The following is a 7,020-nucleotide window of genomic DNA, read 5'->3' on the forward strand; positions in this document are numbered from 1 at the left end:
AATATTAAGAAAATGAACCTCCCCCTTCTTTGTAAGACAGGAGAGAGTATGAGTATCGAGTACTGCATATGCTGTTATTTTTGCTGAATGGATTTTTCCTTTTTTCTAAGTTATAAGGGATCGATCTATGGGTAGGAGACAGGGGAGGGATATATTTAGAAATAAAGGTAACATTTTAAAAATTAATAATTTTTTGTAGTACATTATTACACTTTAATGACATAGCTGGTATGTATATATGATTTTAAAGTTGATGTCAATCATTGTTGGCCTTTAGCAATAAATGGGTGTGACCCTTAATGAGATTTTTCCAAAAACGCTTTGCAATACCTCGTGCATTGCTCACATACAGTCTCAAAGCTGGAGTGTTTTCCATAGCGCAGCTCTTCAATAATAAGTTGTTTCTGGGAATCATAGCTTCCAAGAAGTTCAGTTTTAGCTCTGCAGTTTTGTCTTGATTAACTTTTCCATTCAAATCTCTCAGATAGCTTTCATCTATATACAGTACATAATCAAAAATGAGGAAATATTTAGTAATCTGCCTGGCAATATGATTCATGGTAACGCCATATTTCTTCATGAGACTCTGCCCTTGATAATAATCAGGCTGGTTTCTTATTTCACATGTAGATATAGCCTCGCTGTCTAGCCTCCACTTATCTGAAATATTTTGATCATTTACAAGTTTCCCTAAAACTGTTTCTGCTATCGGCGAGCAACAAATATTAAACAGGCATATGAACAGCACAGACTTAGTCCCGCGGGGCCATTTTTCATTCCTACTTGAATAAAAATTTTTTTAAAAGGGCCTGCATGAGTATTTGCTATCTGACAAAGATTGATGGGAAACCTAAACAACAGTCTGGCAGAAATTAGGTTTCCATCAACACTTCACACGATATGCCAAGCTATGCCCCAAATGGATACCTAGATATAAAATGTCACATCATAATCAAATTAGAGGATCAAGAAAGAAATTACCTTCTAGATCTATGGATAAGGGAAGAATTCATGACCAAATAAATGACAGAGAGAATCAAATGAGAAAATGGACTTCTATTACATAAAGTTTAAGTTTTCGCAAGAACAACTAATATAGTTACAATTAGAAAAGAAACAGGTAACTGGGGGGAAAAATTGCAGCAAGTTTCTCTGGCAGTGGCCTCATATCCAAGATAAATAAGGAATTGATTCAAATTTATAAGATTAAGAGCCATCTCCCAATAGATAAAGGATCAAAGGACATGAGCAGACAATTTTACGTTTTAATATTAATTAATTTGTTTAATTTTAGTTTTCAACATTCAGTTCCATAAGATTTTGAGTTCCAAATTTTCTCCCCCTCCCTTCTTTCCCCCCTCCCCAAAACAGCATATAATCTGATATAGGCTCTACATATACATTCACATTAAACATATTTTCACATTAGTCATGTTGTAAAGCAGAATTAGAACCAATGGGAGTAACCACAAGAAAGAGGAAATTCCCCTCCCCCAAAAAAGAGAGAGAGCGAATAATATGCTTCTATCTGCATTCAGACTCCATAGTTCTTTTTCTGGATGTTGATAGCATTTTCCATCATGAGCCTTTTGGAGTTGTTTTAGATCCTTGCATTGCTAAGAAGAGGTAAGTTTATCAAAATTAGTCAATGCACAATGTTGCTATTACTGTGTACAAGGTTTTCTTGGTTCTGCTCACTTCATTCAGCATCAGTTCATGAAAGTCTTTTCAGGTTTTTCTGAAGTCAGCCTACCCATCATTCCTCATGGAATTGTATTCCACTACATGCATATACCACAATTTGTTCAGCCATTCCCCAACTGATGGGCATCCCCTCAATTTTCAATTCTTGGGCACCACAAAAAGAGCTGCTGTAAATATTTTTGTACATGTGGGTCATTTTCCCATTTTTATAATCTGTTTGGGATACAGAGCTAGAAATGTCATTGCTGAGCCAAAGAGTATGCACAGTATTATAGCCCTTTGGGTATGGTTCTAAACTGTTCTCCAAAATGGTTGGATCAGTTCATAACTCCACCAACAATGCATTAGTGTTCCAATTTTCCAACATCTTCTCTAATATTTATCATTTTCCTCTTTTCTAATGTTAGCCAATCAAAGAACAGGTAATTTTCAAAGGAAGAATCTAAGCTATTATCAACCATATGATAAAATTTCTCATAATTAGGGAAGTGGAGATTAAAGCAAATTTGAGTTTCGATCTCATCCATCAGAATAGCAAAGATTTTTTTAAAAAAGGAAAATGAGAAATGTTGGAGAGGTTGTGGAAAAACATCCATTCTTGATGGAGCTATGAATTGGTCCAGACATTCTGCAAAGCTATTTAGAACTATGCCAAAAAATGTTAAGCTGTATATAGACTTTGACCCACATACATCATGGCATATGATGATCCTTAAATTATTTTCTCCTTGACTTGTTTTGCAAGCAGTTGTCTTTGCTATGAACCTCACTCTCCTCCTAGACAGAGTCTTAGCCGCGTCAGTGCTGCTTGCTTCTGAATTTACTCCCCCCTTGGTTTATAATCCAGTGTTTCCTTACCCTGGAATACCACCCTATAGGTAGGTCCCCTTCTTGATCCACTCAGGCCCGGCTAGTGGGCAACTAAGCTGCCAGTTGGCACCTGTCCCCATCATAGTGCCCTGATATAGATCTGGGACTTTCTCTTAACCCCCTTTTTAGCCTCTCCTTGGGCGCTGGAATATTCAATGTGCAGAATGCTCCTGGCCTGATCTCATTGTCATCGTCCATAGATCTCTCTGTCTGTCTCCCTCTACTAACCTTGGTGGGACAATGACTCACTGTGACTTTTTCTGGATTTCTCCATCAGGTGTTTTTTTTCTAGGCATGGTTGGAGAAGTTTTTTGGTAGGGAGAGAGGGGCCTTTACTGCTTTCTTCCCCCTTCTCTGCCATCTTGGTCCCACCCCACCCCCCTCACCTTTCAAGCAGGTCCTTTCCTCCACCCCCAGAGTTGGCAATTACCTGATTAATGCTTACCAATGTGTTCTGTTCTAATTGCTGGCAGTTTTTAACATTTTGATTTTGGTAAAATTCTTTTATTTTTGCATTTGCAAAATTCCAGGGTACTTTCTTCAATATATGGCTATGAATCATGGAATGTCTAGAACTCTCAAAGAATTGCAATACTAGCTCTGGGGTCAGATTTCCTGGATTCAAATCTTGCCTCCGACACTAACTATGGGATTTGGTATTTCTGTCCCCCCAGTTTTCTCAACTGTAAAATGAGTTTAAACTAGACAGCCTCTTAGGTTTCTCCCTATGATCCACGATCCTATAAAAAATGGTGCATGCCAGTGATCAAGGGATCATAGATTTTGAGCTGACAGTGTGCTTAGAAGTCTTTTCTCCTCCTGAGGACCAGGGCCAAGATCATCCAGGCTGTGAATGCCAAGGCGGGCTGTGAATTCAGGTCCTTTCTATATTAGGACTGATGATGCGGGTTCAAGTATTGGCAGCTACATGACACAGTGAATAGGGTACCAGATGTGGACTCCAGAAGACCTGAGCTCAAATATGACCTCAGACACTGTGTGAAGATGGGCAGCTCACTTAATTTCTGGATGCCTCAGTTTCCTCATCTGTAAAATGGAGATGATAATAGCACTTGCCTCTTGGAGTTGTTGTGAAAGTTAAATGAGAATGTTGGTAATGTGCTTAGCAAACCTTAAAGCGCTATATAAAAGTATATTATTATTATTATTATTAAAATTTCAAGGAAATTAACACTCAGAAAAGAAGGTGGGTCAATTGTGAAGCTAAGACAAAGATATTACCAGGATCAAATGAGATGATGGCTGTAAAGCACTTTGCAAACCTGAAAACCCTATATCATTATTATTATTATTATTGTCATCGTTATTATTAGTCTCCAGTCACCGGGTTCCCAGTTGATGATGACTTCATTCCTTGAGCCTTCTGTTGCAGTCGTGCTGAGCTCAAGCAAGGGTTCTAGAGCAATGTGGGGATATGCTAGCCTGGGGCTGTACACTTTTTAAAGTTTAATCTATATTATTTAGATATCTTTAAGTCTAGACAGTCAACAAAACAATAAATCAAGCCCTGACTTCTGAGGTATAAATACTTACACTGAAAATTTAATAATCAGCTTTTGCACGCCTGTTAGAGCTAGCTCCAGCACTCCCCTTCCTCCCCCACGGCCCACCCCTCACTCTAAGGGATAACAGCCAGCCAAAGTAACCTGGTAACCATAGAAAATGAAGGTTTAACAAAAGTGGTCTAGTATGTTGAGTAGGCCTTCAGTGAAGGATGTAGGGGAGGTCAGGGACAAGAGTAATATTGGATGAGAAGGCAGGGATGGATGGTGATCTGCATTGACAGAGGGTTGAAAAAAATCATAGATTTGTATTAGAAAAATTTTAAATAACTCTAACCACTCTCCATTGTCCCAGTCATTCATTTCTCAGAGCCAGGACCCAGAGGCTTAATCCTGCTGTGTCAACCGAACAGGAAACATGCTAGTAGTAAGGAATATGTCATTTGTGATCAGGACTCTTTGGGGGATTGGAGAAATCTTGGCCCCAGAGGTTTATACTTTATGGCTTTGAGTCACCAGCTCTCCCTTTAATCCTGTCTTTCTTCCATCCTGCTTTCTTGGTTTTAATCTCCAGATTCCAGCTCCAAGAGGGCTTTATCTATTTTCCCCAAGGCTTAAAAAAAAAAAAAAAAAGGTTTCTCATATGCATTTCCCCTTCCTTTTCTCACCAAGAGTTCCATCAAAGGACTGCAGCCCAGAAGGAAAAAAAAGTAATAATAAAAGAAATCCCCAAAGGAGTCAGATTTGCTTTGCAGGCCCCTTGCCAACTTTCTAAGAGGAGGTGTATGCCTCTCCCCTATCCCCTCCCCTTTCCACCCTCCTCTACCTCCACCTTCCCCGCCTAAGTCGGCTTGTTACAGATGTTTTCTCTCGACAGTATTTCTTCCTGCCTCTCCATGGCTCCGTTCCCTAGACTTCCAGGGGGCTTATGTAAATTTCCTCTGGGTCTCAGCTGCTCTAGACTCTTCAGATCCCTTTATCCACTGCCAACACAAGATCTTAATCCTGCTCTGAATCTTTGCCACTCCGCTCAGGAAGAGACTGCCTCCCAGGCTCAGAACTTTAATCTAAGCCCCCTCCTGGAGAGGCCATTTACCTGTTTGTTTTTTGTCTTTTCTCTCCAGGCCTTGGTCGAGGCCTAGGGATTCTAACTCAGGGTGGCTTTGCTGCATTGGCAAGAATAGAGGTTCTGGATCCATCATCCTCACTTCTTCCTCTTCCCATGAGTGGCTATGAGGTTTTTTCCTTCAGTATTTGCTCATTTCCAATGCTTTTGACAATGGCTGGAACTAAAAGCCCAGAGAGCAAGTTAATGCTCTCCCTCTAAACAAGATAAATTTCTGTTTCCTCAATAGGTATCTCAAGTCAGAAGACTTTGGGTTTAGAATGAGTGAGATCTTAGAAATCAATAATCCAAATTTCCCCTCCCCCACCTTTCACAGATGAAGAAACTGAGACCAAGAGGCAGGTTGAGAGTCATGCTAAAATCACACAGGCAATAAGTACCTAAATTGGGATTAGAATTGAAGTCTTCCGACTTTAAATCTGAGCAGTAAATTCTGCTATTTACTTGGAGCACCTGGAGACACCACTTAACTTGTACCTGGGCTCTGAGACAAGTCTCCACCAGGTTCAAGTTAACTCTTTGTGTCGGCTTCAACTCAGCGCTGTGGCTCACAGGTTGCCGTGATGTCTTTACCTTTACTAGTCATCAAGAGGACATAATTAACTCAAAGGCATTATCTCCTTATTTGATAAAATTCTAGTCCTAGCACCAAGAGAGGGGGAAGGGAGAGGCACCTACAGCTTCAGGCTCTGACTTTCCAGAAGTTAGGTAAGTCACTACAAGGTTAAATTCCAAGCCTCTCCTACTCCTTCAGACATTCCTCATTCCAGAAATATGAGAATACAGTAGCCCCTATATTCTTACCCTGTGAACGCTTCACAAATTATATCCCTCTCACTCAGGGAGACACTGCCCATGTCTCTGACATTATATGTCTTCAGATGGAGCATCATGATGCTCCTTCTGCTCTCATGAGGCTTCTATTTAGCATTACTCCTTTGGTCCTATAGTTGATGTTGGTCACTTCCAAGTGTGGCTGCACTGGACATCTAGTTTTGGAGTTTCTCTTGCCTTCCAGCTACTGACCTCACCTGGGGTGCTAACTTTTCCTCATAGAGGATAGACTTTGTCATGGTCTTCTGATTTTAGCCCTAAAGTTTTCTCTATAATAACTCTTTTAGGAAACAGAAGTCATTGGATTTGGTTGGGAAGAGATGGACATTTTTAAGGAAAAATCCTTTCTGCCCATCTGTTTCTTTAGGAACCTTAAAGGGCTTTCCTCCCCAGAAGAAGGGTCTTTGCAAAACATATCTCTTAGTTTCCTGATTTCTTTCAAATCCCACTTTGTGGAGAAAGCCTTTCTTGGTTCCCTTCCCTCGCCCTCTATCCTCTTACCAGTGACTTCACCTCTGACATTTTCTTCCATCTACTCTGTAATATATCTTATTCATACTTAGTAATTCACATGTCATCTCTCCCATTTTAATGTGAGATCCTTGAGGGCAAGGACCATTTTTTCCTTCCCTAGCATCTCCAGTACTTAGCTAAGGGCCTGACATATAGTAAGCACTCAATAAATACTTGTTGACAATTTGGACCGTGGAGCCGAGTCACTCCTACATAACTGATGTCTTTAGGCTTAATTCTATTTCTGAACTATATTTCCTGGCTACTGAGACCTGTACATCTCTGTCAGAGACCCAATCTCCAACTCCATTCCACTCCACTCCACTCCACTCCCCTTATAGCTTAGAGCCAGAAAGTCTATGTGGTTCACTGTTTAATTCCTATTTAGGAATCCTATGCCTTCAAACTCATTGATGCTGATCTCTATTAAAGAAATCCCACCTGAGTTCT

At 40.2% G+C, this 7,020-nt stretch overlaps 1 pseudogene; it reads right to left on the reverse strand.

The window, feature by feature from the left end:
• Positions 1-296: 296 nt before the first annotated feature.
• LOC118854620 lies at positions 297-6,116 on the reverse strand (annotated as a pseudogene).
• Positions 6,117-7,020: the final 904 nt, after the last annotated feature.

This window comes from Trichosurus vulpecula, chromosome 6, assembly GCF_011100635.1.
Source record: "Trichosurus vulpecula isolate mTriVul1 chromosome 6, mTriVul1.pri, whole genome shotgun sequence".
Lineage (NCBI taxonomy): Eukaryota > Metazoa > Chordata > Mammalia > Diprotodontia > Phalangeridae > Trichosurus > Trichosurus vulpecula.